This window comes from Rhodamnia argentea, chromosome 1, assembly GCF_020921035.1.
Source record: "Rhodamnia argentea isolate NSW1041297 chromosome 1, ASM2092103v1, whole genome shotgun sequence".
NCBI classification, from domain to species: Eukaryota; Viridiplantae; Streptophyta; class Magnoliopsida; order Myrtales; family Myrtaceae; genus Rhodamnia; species Rhodamnia argentea.
The window spans coordinates 19,806,576-19,822,037 of NC_063150.1; the positions used below are offsets into that span (position 1 = coordinate 19,806,576).

At 41.7% G+C, this 15,462-nt stretch overlaps 1 protein-coding gene and 2 pseudogenes across 3 annotated transcripts in view; 1 reads left to right on the forward strand and 2 right to left on the reverse strand.

Moving 5' to 3' along the window:
• LOC115753955 (peroxisomal membrane protein PMP22) overlaps positions 1–15,462 on the reverse strand; it is a 491,710-nt gene that overhangs the window by 139,656 nt on the left and 336,592 nt on the right. The window lies entirely within an intron of this gene.
• The window catches only part of LOC115733029, a 40,910-nt pseudogene that overhangs the window by 21,690 nt on the left and 3,758 nt on the right, over positions 1–15,462 (forward strand).
• Positions 2,627–6,018, reverse strand: LOC125314628 (annotated as a pseudogene).

Genomic DNA, 15,462 nt, shown 5'->3' on the forward strand with positions numbered 1-15,462 from the left:
TTGTTTCTCCATTTATGTTTCACTCTGATTAACGATCTCGAATGGTTAGGAGATTTGACTTATATTTATGGGTGATGGACTAGGCGGCCAATTAATTAGTCGGTCTCCAAGTGTTTATGGAATTGAGACATCGACTGTGACACAGAGAATATCACAAGCTTTTGTATGGCGAACTTTTGGACCTTAGAAAGTTCTTAACTTCTTGTTGAAATATGATCCAACTGGCACCCCAGTTCCAAGGGAAATGGAAGCAACAGTCCTTGCAAACAAGCTTCCGATGTGGAACAAGTGGATACGCTGCCATCTTGCATGCTTAAGACCGGCCAAAAGCATGCAATGCTCGAACCATCTCCCTCTGACTCCACTCAAGAACAAACTACCGCTTGTTCCAAATTCCCTCTTGACAAAAAAAGAGGAGGGGGGCAGGAGGTTTGTGTTTTGTCACGAAAATTAGTACAACATGTCGGTTCTTCTCCCTTGGTGACGCCTTACTGCAGGTTGATCTCATGATGAAATGGTACTAGAGTTAGGCATTTCCTAGATGTGTACCTTGTCGAACATCTAAATTCGATCCTCTCAACAATACAAGAAAGTAATGAAAATTCGCACAATACAAGAATTTACGTGGTTCAGCAGGGGAGATGTTCCACCTACCTACGTCAATGGGGAGATGAGATCCGTTTCACTATTACCGTAGAAAAGTGTACAACCACTCTTTCTCACGCCTTCTATGACTGAACATAAAACGCCTCTGGCGGCCCGGGAGCGCTGCCCGTGCGACCCCGGCCGAGGCGGCCCCCCGGATCTCGTGCTGTCCAGTCGTCAGGGGCCTTTCGCAACCGCCTCATAATCTCTTGGATAACAAAATACAAGACATCGACCTCAACATATCTGCTGTTGGAATTGAAGGAACTTGAGATTACATGTGCATGTATACCCTTGCTTGGGTATTGATGTGGTGATAATATGTAGAATCTTCTTGTGTACCGCTTCTATAAGTGGCATGAAAGCAGCTTCTGCTTTAATGGTTATGGCGGTCTTCTCCATTCTTTCTGCTTCGCAATCTTGTACTTGCCGTCACAGAACCAACAAGACCTGAGCTTTAGGATGAGCAGAACTGTCAAATAAGTAGCAACGCATTTGAATCGGCTGTCATGCTGTTCAAGATTGCCAGAAACTGGGAGAAATGTGGACACGTCTCAGATGTTTGTGAGATATAATTATTGTGCAGAAAACTAGTGAACTCTTGAGAGAAACAATCCCCAGTTCTGCACAATGCATCATCGTTTCTTATCCAGGAAGCGCTCTCCATCTGCTTGCAGCGAATCATTTGATCTCGACCCATAGAGTCAACATGCCTCCCAGAATCTGACGCATGTTCTTCTTCAATGAAAGCAGTCTGAATTCCACTGCCACGTCTTGTGAGACTCCGAGTTGATCCATGACGATCGTCACCGTCTATAGTTCTCGGTTGTCCGACGCTCAAGGTTCTTACAATGGTTTCTTCGAGCGTCACCCGGGTCACAACTCTTTCGACGAACGTGCAGCACAGCTTCCTTCTTATGCACGCGAGAAGTTGAAGGAGCTTCTGATTAGGAACGGTCATGAAGATTTCATGGTTGCGCTCAAAGATGTACATGCTGCTTCGCCTTCTCGACTTCCACCCTCACTGCCTCCAAGTTCAGATTAAGAAGAGTCTCTCTCTCTCTCTCTCTTGTTGGCTTCGAGATTCTTGCATTTGACGAAAAGTGAGTAGACGCTATTTTTTTCCCCTGTTTTCTGAACTGGGTCAGCCGAAGGAGGCAAAAACTAGAGAAAACTAGACAATTTAGTGGAAAAGAACCATCGTTTTGGTGAAAGCTCCTTGTTGAAACCGGCATCTTATTTGGATTTTGTTTATAATGCGGATGTTGATTTGATTTTCAGTTTGTCGTCATCTATGGAAACCACCCCATACACTTTTTTGATGCCATAGATGAATCTATACTCAAGATCTCCAAGACAGTGGCCCTGAAAGCTAGGGGAAATTCAACTGTTTAGCATATCAAAGCATTGATTCAGGACAAGGAGCAAATCGATGAACATAGTCTGCTGCTCTTTTTTTGGAGGCAATTGTCTCGAAGATGGAAAAAGACTAGCTGATTATGGGATCCACGGTCGACCCACCCTCCATGTCATTCTTCAAGACTTGGCTAGGATGACAGTAAAACTTTCCGTAGGTGGCACTCTGGAAAACTTCTACTTTGATTAACAGCACCTGAGAAAACTAAGTGGGTGGTCTCATTTTCATTTAGTAGTTGTTTCGTGATTTCTGGAATCAATTTGTGCGAGCAAATGTTTGAGCACATGATGGCTTTCTTGTATCTGAATGCACGTAGTTGTTATTTAGAAAGAAGTGTAACGACAATAATGACAAGACGACGAGTTTTGCAGGAACACGGTCCGTTACCGCCTGTATTCACTGGCCTGCAAACAGCGATCTATAAGAAATCAACTCTTTTAAAGTTGAAACCTTACATTACTTGCACCAAGTTACTTCATTATGTCTTTTTTCATGAAGAATAGGTTTGCTAGTTTACCTGCCTGACTTGTTGATAGGAATTGCAAATGTTGACTCTGAATCTTCTTAGTCCCAATAAGGATGCATCAATCGAAGGACTTTGCCTTGAGATCTCAATGTTCTCGTTGACCCCCCACCAGATAAACCCTTTTTATTTCCTCCTCTGTGATTGCTTAAACACCAAGGCAGCATCATGTTAGGTCAACTCTACCCTAAGTCACGGATTCTGGTTTCCTTGGGAATGTCGGGTGAAGCGTGATGATTCTTGAGATGGGTGCATCAACGGATGCAGCTGATTTGCAGTGTTGTGCTGCCTTACATGCTTCGTTGCACCAGAGGCCCGCTTGGAAGGTGAGCTATGAGGTGAGCCAAAGCCGGTAGATAGTAGCCGTCTCAGTGAGTTCTATGCTGTCCTTCATGTTTCATAAGAGCGAGTACTGGCTTTGCTGCCCACTTTGCTCCATATCCGTTGCAACAAGAAGTTTGAACGTACAGAACAAGATTACACCTTCTGTGCCAAATGTGTTAACAAATGAATATCCTTGGGTCATTCGGGAGGGTCTGTGGTCTCTCCCAGAGGATCAACCAGCTGCAACGTGAGTTGCGGGGTCGAATGGAACTTGCTCGGCTGCATTAGCATGCGCCGAATTAGCAGCCGCCCTATGCTTATTTTCATGATCATGCTTAGGGAAACGGTTATTCTGACGATGACATCACAAAAGTGATCTCAACTCAATGCTGCTTCTTTCAAGTCGTCCTTAGTAGTTGGAGCATCTTTGTTTTGTATCAATAAGTCTTCAAGAAGCAATTCCATGTGAAATGGGAGCTGGCTCTGGGGACATCATTAGAATGCATCATGCAGTTGAGTCTCCATAAGTTAAAATCTCTAAATAATTGCATGATCATGCTTCGCATATTCTTGAGCTTGATCATCAGACCATCCAACTCCGTGACGCCCAGAAAGATGGAGGTGGCGAAACAGGAGGTTTAGCAACGACCATACCCAACACTCGGGGCATTGGCGGAGGGGCCTTCCCATCCGATATGAGCGATGGGCTTCGCATCTGTGGGAAACCCAATTTACAATTCTTGCTCCTTGTTGCTGTCTGCACAATTCAAAATGCCAAACTCTCATGGATTTCAATCTCTAAGTATTATCGTTGTCGAGCGCTTAAGAACAAGCATGATAATCGATGTTTCTTTCCACTAAATGCTTTTGAATCAAGGTGGTGTAATGTCAATCAAGTTTCCCACGAATTGATCTGAGAGTAGTTTTCTTGTCATGGGAAAAACAAATTCAAATGAAAACCAGATATGCCAAAAGTCCTCTGCCCAGGTCCAGACCTGGCCAACAGACATCTCCGAGCTCCTCTGCCTCGTTGAGGACCCTGGTGAGCTCGAGTCGAGTCTCAGGACTGAGCTCCTTGAGCACAAGCTCATCGAGACTGCATCCCTCGTCCTTTGCTTGAAGGAGGTTTGCGATTAAGCAGATTTGCCAATGTAAACAAAGCTGTCATCATGAAGCACAAACGGCTGTTGCTTACGGATACTGCTCCTTGGTGGGATGCTTCTGCTCAAAATAGAAGAGCTTTTGGCAAATTCTTTCCCCTAGTTCTTCCTCCTATATTTAGAGGAAGCTTTCTTAAAATCAGGGCAGAGATACAGACCCCCTAATTCCAATGTGCTGTTTGTGATGGCAAAAGCATCTTCTTATGATTCGATCCCTGGCATGCCAGAAAATTTTTCCGCTAGACGGTTTGTGATTCAGGGTTTTCGTTGCAATCTAAAGTAGCATATGCAATCAATGATGGAAACTGGGTGTGGCCAATTGCAAGATCAGAGGAATTGGCCTTGATTCAATTTGCTCTACGTGGTGTTATCTCTTCTCATCCATGGCAGGGCTGATCAGTCGGCATATAGAAGGCAGCTTCTTCAAAGAAATTTTCAGTTAATAAGTACATGGAGCAGCATAAGAACTTCAGCAAGGAAAGTGGCAGGGAAGAAATTAGTTTGATTTAGTCCAAAAATTTGGAAGCTTAGGTAGTGCATGATAACACTTCTGCTTTTTAATTTCCCTGCCAAAAGTCATTCTGGCAGGGAAATTTGTTTGGTAAACACCCACCAGAAGTAGAAAGCCGTTTGACAAATGTTTTTTAGTTCTGACAAGAATTTGGCCTTCTAAAGTGGAAATTAACTTCAGATCACGCTTTCCTTCAATCTTGAGAAGTAAAAAAAAATTGCTTCTCCCTTTCTCCATTCTCGACCGGAATTCATCCCATCGTAAAAACCCTTTTTGTGGACAACACCCAAAAGCTTCTCTTGATGGTAAGCTCCCGTCCCTGTGCGTCCACCTCGGCGTCCGCCTCTGCCTCCACTTCCGCCTCCGCCTGGACCTCCATTTTCGCCTCGGCCTCTGCCTCCGCCATATCCTCTCAATTTGCAGATCCGACGACCTCAATGAGCTGCTGATTGCGATTCGCTCATCCCAGTCCTCTTCTATATTCATTGCTAGCCGATATACCCATATGCAGCTACGCATCCCGATTACCCCCTTCGAGAGCCTTCGCTTCTACCGTTGCTTCTGAAAACTCTATCAACAGTTTCGATTTGCCTCCTATGAGATGAAATTAGTTCTGCGATGTTAGGGTATGCTCTGCCTTAACTTGTTCTGTATTGTTTGTGAAGGCTTTTGTGCAGGATTTTCTTTTGCGTTTTGGTCCGTGTTGTTTGTGAAGGCGGTTTCAACTTTTGTGCGGGATTTTCTTTTGCGTTTTGTTCTTTGTTGTTTGTGAAGGTAGTTTCAACTTTTGTGTCGATTTTTTGTTGCGTGTTCTCTATTGGGCTTCAATCATCTCGGTTACCATTGGTTTTACTCGTCGCTTCTATCCTAGCCAACCGAAAAAGAAAAGATTAGTTTTTCACATCTTTGGGTCCTGTGTAATTCCAAATTCCTCATTTTGGGTTGATTTCCCTCTGCTCTAGGTAGATGTTTCAGTCATGGTTGGATTTACTTCTCATCGAATACAAGTTCTTTTTAGTTGTACAAGTTCAAATCAGGGGGTATTTTGTTGGGGTGGTTGCAGCATTCGTTTGATAGATGTTTCAGTTAGGAAGATAAAGCTAGTTTTGAAATTGAATGCAGGCTAACAAGTTACGCTGGTGGTCTACTTATTGTGAGCCGCATCATGAGCTTATAAGGAAGCTGCGGCTTCGTTGAATCAGCACTCAACCGGTTCCGCCGACAATTGTCATCTCAAGGTGAGTCTCTTTAGTAGCATTAGATAGGTACTCGTGCTTTATTGAGTATTAATAGGTTATCAATACTTTTTAGTTTTCTACATGAAGTATTTGAGATCTCACATAGATGTCTTCCACTACACATTTAAGATCCGAATCGTGAAGTATGTGTGCACAAGTTGTCTCCGAGTGCGCAAGTTGTCTTTGATTTCTGTGGGCATTAAAGTAAAGCTTGTGAGATTAAAAAAACTAATGACATATAGTTTCTTCAAACTGCTTAGGGCTGTTTTTTTATTTATTTATAAACTGTATTTCTAATAAAGGCCATGCTTGGGAGGAGAGTCAAAGCTTTGCAATTTTCGACTTTGAAGTCGCGGATTTGATCTTTTATAGAAATTTCCCTTCTTTTCCAAAAATATGTGTGATCATGCATCGTTTTGAACATTTCAAGTAGTCTAAATGAGGTTTCCTTCTAAATCACACCAAGTAGCTGGGATAGAAGACAAAAATCTATTGTAGGAAGTATTATACAAATAACAAATTCACAAACTAACTTGGGAAGACCGCTAAAGCCGAATGGCAAAAGTTAATTTTAGATTAAACCCTGTTAGACATCGCTCCCTTATCGTGTGAAACTATGTTTCGCGCGAAACAAGACAACTTCTTGCTTCATGCTTGCTATCTACATAACATTCCATTTGACATTCTAACTGATTTGTTGAACAGGAGTAGGATCATATAATCTAGGCCTTCGGCAAAGATTGCATTAGGTGAACAAAAGGTAATGAGATGCACAACCTTTGCATTTACATTTACTGTTGCAGCAGAAATTTACTTATGTTTGCTGAAAATGGGTTATTTGACTAAGTACATCTGTAATGCTCGGAAACGAGTTCATATTTTCGATTTGGCGAATGTTTTAATTCATTTTAATGATTTGCCTCATGTTACACTCCATCGGTTTACGTTAAATGGCATCCCAAAAAGAAACGGTCACTGCTAAGTGGACCGAGCCATTGACGCAATTGTTGGTAAGCTTGATGGTAGATGAGGTGAAAAAGGGGAATTGAACCACCTCTACTTTCAACAAAGTAGGGTGGAATAACATTCAGCGCGAATTCAATAAGCATTCGGGGTGCCGGTATTCTCTGGACAAGTTCAAAAATAGGGTATTAAAACCGAAGAAGCAGTATGGCGGTTTCAAGAAGCTAATTAACCAAACCAGATTTGGATAGGACAATGTCAACAACAAGATTATTGTGCATGAGGGAACTATTTGGAAGGATCATATCAAGGTATAGCCTCACTTTTGGGTGTTCATGCTAGCTTTGTATATATATGAAAGAATTAATCTGTTTTAAATTCATTTGTTGATGTATACCATTTTCAAAATGATGCGGGAGCATCCTGACCGGGGTACATTTAGAAAGGATGGATTTCCTTTGTATCCCCAACTTTGTGTGGTGTTTGGGGATACCTATGCTCTTGGAGAGTTTGCATCGGGAAATGTGCGGGACCCGATTTCATCGGATGAAGGTAACAATGGTGTTGGGGATGAATTTGCTAGTGGTGTTGCATTAGGTACTCCAAAGGAAGTAAGGGCAGAAGAAGCACAGACTGAATATGGGTTAGATGATGCACACCAAAGTGGACAAGGGTTGAATAATGAATCGATGGCTGTCCCGGTTCCTAATAAGCACAAGTTGAATAGGACTCCAAATTCGAAGAGAAGGAGAAAGAGCACTTCATATGATTTTGCCAGCACATGCAAAGCCATTCAAGAATCTCTCCAAATGAAGATGGCTCAATCATCACATACCTCTGTCACCTCACAGGCTCCACCGCCCGAACAGCCTTTCTCCATGGGAGCCTTCATTGCCATCCCGAAGAGCATGCCCGACATGGAACCTACTCTTTATGCCAAAGCTTTGAATTATGGTTCCATGAATGTTGCTTAGAGAGAGGGTTTCACCTTAACGGAACCCGAATGGCGTCGTACGGTTCTTGATTCCATTTAAATAGATGTTGGCATATGTTATGGATTTCGTAGTGGTTTATTTCACAAGACCTATGTGTTTGAGACATTTGCGCTTTGTTTTAATTTTATGTGACTATGGTTATATTGTGACTAGTTTTCTAGTTGATATTGGATTGCCTATTTACGCGTTGACTATTATTTAGATTGCTTTACTTTTCAATAGATAAAGTTTTTCATTTCTCACTCTCGTTTCATTTAGGACTACGATATGGTCTCGTGTGTTGACGCTTTTCATGTTATAGGTAATATGGATGGAGTTAGTAAGTAGCTCCAGCTGGAGGAAATGAATCAAGTTGTGAAGAGTTTGATGAGGAATATTATCATATATTGCATGCATGGTTATGTCTTCATTAGCTGCATAGGGCCCTCCGTACGAGAGAACGTATTAGGGACGGCGCTTTGTCCGGAGCGGAATGGATAAGTGAAATTCTTAATGGACATTCTGATAGAGTATATGAAGCTTTTGGAATGGAGAGACATGTTTTTCTTAACTCATGTGGTTTGTTGATTGCAAGAGGTTGGCTGGCCGACGATCGATATCTTAAAGTATCTGAACAGCTTGGGATTTTCTTATTTATAATCTGTCATGGCGGTTCCAATAGAGTCTTGGCCGAGAGATTTCAACGTTCGGGACGGACTATTAGTTGGTACTTTCAATTAGTTCTAAAAGCGGTTCGAAAACTTGCAAAGGAGCTTTTCGCACCACCTCCCTTAGATGTTGTCCCACAGGAGATTCTCATGGATCCTAAGCACAAACCTTGCTTCAAGGTATCATTTTTATCATTTCTTTGCACCATTGGTTTAATGTTGTTAATAATCTTGTTTAATGTTAGTCCGTGATAATTGTGACAGGGGTGCATAGGCGCCATTGATGGCACCCATATTGATGCGAGAGTACCTGTTGCAATGCGGAATCGTTTTACATGTAGGAAGGGAACTACCACTCAAAATGTATTATGCGCGTGTTCGTTTGACATGAAATTTACATTTGTATACGCTGGTTGGAAAGGATCCGCTAACGATTGTCGGGTTCTCACGGCAGCACTCGAGGATCCCACACTACAATTTCCACAACCTCCTCCAGGTAATTGTTCGCTATAAATGAGTACTTGTCCTTGTGATTTTGCTGTGATCGCTTATTATGACAAATGTCTGAATACTTTGTTATAGGAAAATACTATGTGGTCGATTCTGGTTATGCATCAACATCAGGATTTTTAACACCTTTTAAAGGTGATCGGTATCATATAAATGATTTTAGACGAAATGCAAGGCCTACAAATGCAAGAGAGCTTTTTAACTATAGACATTCTTCACTTAGGAACGTCATTGAGAGATTATTCGGGGCTTTGAAGAATCGCTTCTTCATTTTAAGACGTATGCCTCCATTTTCAATTAGGAAGCAAGCACATATTGTCATAGCGTGTTGTGCCATTCATAATTACATCCGCGACCAAGATAGGAGAGATAGAAACTTTTCTGAATATGGAGATCCCGAGTATGTGAATGAATCTATGCATGATGAGGTGACAAATGATGTTATATCGACCGAGGAGGGAACCGAGATGAGCATTCTCAGAAAACGTATTGCCAATAAAATAGCGAGGGATCATGGTATGGAAGAGATTCCACGATTTTGGGTTGCTCGGTTGTGACATGCTCTTGTTGAATGAGATACAAGTTTTGCCCCTTCAAACGGGTTTTGCCTCCAAGGGAGTCGGGTGCATAGTTTTGCGGAGTCCGCGACATATTATTGTGGCTTAAGGTTTTGTTTGAGTTAAGTTCGTGCATGTAACACAAATGCTATGCATCAAGTTAGACTTTCAAACTTCTTTCTAATGAGTATGTTCGGATCTTCTTTGAGGTTGAATATAGTGTTACTAATTTATTTGTTTCCTTCAAAGTTTTCTCCCTTTTCATACAGGGTACAAATGGAGTTGAACTGTGAGGGGGAGTTTTCATGTGTGCAAGGTGCTTGTGATCACGTGCTTCGTTACGTTAGTCATTGTAAAACTGAAATACACTCTTTTGAATAGCAAGTTCATTTTGAATGAGCTCATGTCATTTGTATCTATTACGAGGTCACTGTAATTCTAAAGTACACACTATGTCATGTGTATCTATTCCTCTTGTGTAATGGAAAGGCATTTTGACGTAGATACTCATTGTAATTCTAAAGTACACACTTTGTTGAACTTGTCGCACAAAGTTTTTGAGTCCTAACCTTCTCATTCAGCTATGTATTCCTCTTTAATATCGACTTTGATGAAGACCATCGGATTTGTTCAAGTATACAGGTGTCAAATTTCCCACGCACGATTTTTTTGGACTCCCTTTTCAGTTTCGATTTTGAGGGCATGTTTAGGATTCATTATTGTCCTTGAGGGAGAGCAGATTGTGGTGAGGAAGATTCGATTATATGAACACAGATTACCCTAGCCTGGATCATTGTGCTGCAGAGATTGCAACAGTTCACGGTTTCGCACCGATGTGTGGCTTGTTTTCGTTCAACTTCTTGTCATACTTTAGGTTACCGAAAGTTTCTTCGGTCTGTGCATTTATTTATCGCTGTTAATTGTTAAGCCCTTGAACGTACGGTTGACGTAGGTCCAAAAGAAAAGAGGAAAAGGGTTCGGGTAGTTTCAGCTTCATGATTTCCTGGAGAAATCGGATTGTCAATATGAGAATGACATGAACCCGCTAGTTGATCACTTTGTCCGGAGCTATATGATGTCTACGCTAGACTATAGGAATTCATTGTTTCCAATGCCACCGTGATTCATTTTGTAGCCTGGTTTAGAAAGCTTTAGGTAAATTTCATTCTAAGATATAGAATTTTTTTTTTCCTGCTTCATTCGTGGTAATACACTTCATTGCATTTAAGATCAACTACGATAAATTTCCTCCATATTCTTGCACAGGTTTCACCACAAGCAATTAAGGTTTAATTGATGAGTCGGTGGACCCTTGTTTTTGCACAGGTTTCACCACAAACAATTAAGGTAATACACTTCATTGCATTTAATAAATTTCAGTTGCGGATGAAACTCAACCCCTATTTTTGCACAGGTTTCACCACAAGCAATTAAGGTTTAGTTCATGAGTGGCTCGATTTATTCTAGCTCTTTTTAAAATCCCATTTCTTTCAGCCCCCAAATCAATAGACAAATTGAAACTTAGATCTAGTCAAATACAATTCTTGAAACTAATGTATTCAAGAACAAGCGGGACATCTCCTTGCGCGATGTGATCTACTCGTGCGAGTAAAACTTTTACAAGTATTTCGTGGAACTCAATAAAATGGTTCTTTCCTGAAACCATGAGCATTTTTTCTCTTACAACCTGCTATGAGGACATCACTAACAGCCATTCCCAACATAAAAAACGTTACCCCTTTCTACCCAAGTAGGCCGAGTTGAAACTCAAGAAAGCCAAATGTTGCGGGTAGATTCTTCAACACGAATCAATCTACCAGCAAATTTCAAACAAAGAAATGACAGAAAAACTTTGCCAAATAGCAAGACAACAAAATTGCCTTCATTCAAATCACTAACAGTGAGCATATATATACAAAATAGGTTCGTGATCCTTAACTTTATGTCAGCTACATAAATTGTGTTATCACTATAAACAATAACAATACAGCCACAATTATCTTTAATCTACAATTTTCTTTCTTCGGGTGTGCCGACTCTTGTTTTACTTGCTTCATTTGTTTCAATTGTGCCTTGAGAGCTTTGACCTCGGCGACTATTGAGCAACCATCGTCTTCATCATGAGTCGATATTGGTTCTTGTTTGGCATTGTTCCGTTGCAAACTTCTAGACATACTACACGATTCACTGATTTCCCCATCTACCCAAATGAAAAAACCACAACTTTCCCCTTTATTACTGCGATTGTATCTTGGGCAGCCATGGTATCGTCTTCCCCAGTTTTCCTTCGTCTTTGCTGTCACAGAGGAGCTTTCGTGCCACAATAGCAAAACACATATGTATCTTTGTCCATTGGGGGAACCAACGTCTTCGATTCCGCCATCCGCAAGAAAGAAGTGTGGATAGTGTCGAATATCTAAATTCGATCCTATCAACGATGCAAGAAAGTAATGGAAATTCGCACAACACAAGAATTTACGTGGTTCGGCAACGGAGATGTTACGCCTACCTATGTCCACGGGGAGATGAGATCTGTTTCACTAATAACGTAGAAAAGTGTACAGCCGCTCTTTCTCACACCCTCTCTATATAATAGAGACCTGTTTCGCCCTAAACATATATAGCGAAACCCTACATGGCACAAATTATAAAATTGCCCACATAGCCTAAAATATTTAATTTTCCCATAGAAATCCTTCTATAACCGAACATAAAACGTCTCGGCGGCTCCTGGGGCGCTGATGGAGATTCAAGTTGAGATAAGTTGGTGTGGAAGGATACTTGGATTAAGGGGGAGCAAAACCTAATCTTGAAGCTCACACGTGAGGGGGAGATTGTTAGGATACACTTGTGAGTTGTATTAGATAAGTCCCACATCGAATAATTGATGTGGTGTGGAGCGGTTAATATATCTTAGTTGGCCTATAACTCATTGGCTTAAGCTTTTGAGTGAAGATAGGTCCAACTAGATATGTTGACGGGCTCGGACTTGGGCTCCCTCTTGGTGATCTCCCGGGCGAAAGTATCGGACTTCTATTGTGCGTTTCCAACAAATGGTATCAGAGCCGATGGTTGATTGGTGGCCCATTCCCAATATATATCGGTGCTTGGTAAATATCTCAAGGAAGGAATCTGGTGGCCAACGCGGTTTCCGGGCCGGTAGGCGTTGTGGTGTAGCAATGCGGGCTCGATGGGCGTTGATGGAGATTCAAGTTGAGATAAGTTGGTGTGGAATGATACTTGGATTAAGGGGAAGCAAAACCTAATACTGAAGCTCACATGTGAGGGGGAGATTGTTAGGATACACTTGTGAGTTGTATTAGATAAGTCCCACATCGAATAATTGATGTGGTGTGGAGCGGTTAATATATCTTAGTTGGCCTATAACTCATTGGCTTAAGCTTTTGAGTGAAGATGGGTCCAACTAGATATGTTGACGGGCTCGGACTTGGGCTCCCTCTTGGTGATCTCCCTGGCGAAAGTATCGGACTTCTGATGTGCGCTCCCAACAGATAGCATTAATTTTTTTACGAACTGTGAGGGTTGAGGATATCATGTTTGAATCCTTCGATTCGAACCTTCCCGCATAGAAATGCACTGCCCTCGGTATTTCTTCGTTTAAGAACGAACAACCAACATATATTCTACCCCTACCGGTCACAATCAATACTATATAAATGAAAAATAATGAAATATGTGAATTCACCGATGGCAACAGAGAAGCATGTAAATAAAATTCCAACTCCTTTTTCTATAGAACCAGCTTGTTCGATGTCCCTACACAATGCAGCTCCTAGTGCTACGGTCAAACAATGATAATCATCCCCTAATTTTATCGTGTAACCATCTAAAGCTATATCCATAGCCCTCAAGCATGGTTCTCGGGTTGATCCTATTACACCAACTATATTAGTTCATGATTTATCGGGCGCATTAAGTGAAAGTACTATCGTTAGACCTCATTAAGATGGAACAAAACTTACACAAGCCATTCTGATTATACAATCACTTGAAAAGTTCAGCGGACGTGATTTTGATGTTATCCAATGACTATCATGCATTTGACATCACACATTCGGCGAGAAACTATGTGAAGTTTCAAATGTAATTCACCGATCACAGAAGCACCATTTTTGAGTCTCTTTGTGGAGGAGATGTCGGTTACATTACAACCAGCATCTACATGTAATTCAACAAGATAGCTAAAGCGGATCTCTCTCGGTCGCAAATTACTTGAAGATATTCCTCAATGGAAGGTGATTTCTCACTAAAGTTAGGATCAATGGCAATGCACACTGGCATAAAGACTTTTTCTTTTTCCTTCATTGAAACATAAGATCGGACATCAAGCGTATTGCAGGCATTGTAGCACACTGGCACTCTGTAAGATCTTCCCAAATTACTCTCCCAACAAATCACATTTTACCTCCCAGTTTGCGTATAATCCACACTGGTTTTGCGTGAAGTTTCCAAAACCTTTACAAATCTAAATACCTACAACGATAGAACACCGGACTATGGTTGGTGATTTTTAGGGATTCCAATCGATCAAGGGAACTTACCGAGTCTACGTGGTGCGAAAATCCCCGGGCTTCTTGCTAGAGTCAATGGCCGGCGTCCGTCGTCGAGAGGTGAAGGGCTTTAGTGGTGACTCACTGAGTCGTTGTGGTGCGAAAATCCCCGGGCTTCTTGCTAGAGTCAATGGCCAGCGTCCATCGTCAAGAGGTGAAGGGCTTCGGTGGTGACTCACCGAGTCGTTGTGGTGCGAACATCGCCATGCTTCTTGCTAGAGTCAATGGCCAGCATCCATCATCGAGAGATGAAGGGCTTCGATGGTGACTCAACGAGTCGTTGTGATGCAAAAATCCCCAAGCTTCTTGCTAGAGTCGGTGACCGTCGTCCGTCGTTGAAAGGTGAAGGCCTTCGGTGGTGAGCGTCCAACGCCTGCGCAAGAGTGGCGACGAAGAGGAGGAGCGAGGGTCGTCGAGCATCCGATGGCCGCCGACGGCTGTCTTTCGTCCTCAAGGAGTGACGATCTTCAATGGAGCAAATTTAGGGTTTTGCCTGTTTTCCCGGGGGAGGAGTGTAGGTTGCTAGCGTCGTTTTCATTTTGGCGAGAATTGGAAGATCGACGAAAGGGAAAAAGCCCAATTGTTTTTGTAAAAGTGTTTTGTGCTGGGAAGTTACTCCGAAGTAGAAATTTGCACTTATTTTCAAACGAATTTCTATTTCAGAAATAGAAATTTTAAGCCATTATCAAACAAATTTTCCTGTTAGAAGTAAAAATTTGTTTCGGTTATCAAACGCATTTCTCTGTCGAAATCAACCGGCGCGAAATAAAAAAAACTACTTACGCTAAAAAGCAGAAGCTGAAAAATTCACTTCTTGCCAGAATGACTTCTGGAACAGAGAAGTGTTGTCATGCACTACCTTAGGCTCCATTCGTTTTGCAGAAAATGAGATGATTCTGAAAAATATTTTTCAAAAAGTCATCTTCCAGGAAAATGACAATATTTGTTGACATTTGGCTAAAACTTGAAAATAACCTGAAAAATGTTTTCCATCACTATTCTGGAGAATCGGATTTGATTTTCCTCTATGCACTCATTTAATAAATATTATTTTTTATTTTATGTTTTAATTTCCGATTTTTTTTCTTTTTCCCCCCTTCTTCGGCCAATCGCAGACCATAGTAACGGCCAACGATCGGCCACATGCGAGCTCTAGCCTCGCCATAGGCCGGCGAGGCCTCACATCGCCTCCCATAAGCCGGTGAGGTCGAGTTCGCCAGCCTCAAGCAAAGTCCTTGCCTCGCCTCGCCTTGCTCGCATGCTTCTAGTCGCCAAACAAAGAATAAGGGAAAAGGAAAAAAAAAAGAATAGAAAAAATTAAACTACAGAAAAATAAAAAGAAGAAAAATAAAAAAAAATTGTTTTTTTAAATAGTAATTAAAAAGAAAAGGAATGCGAAAG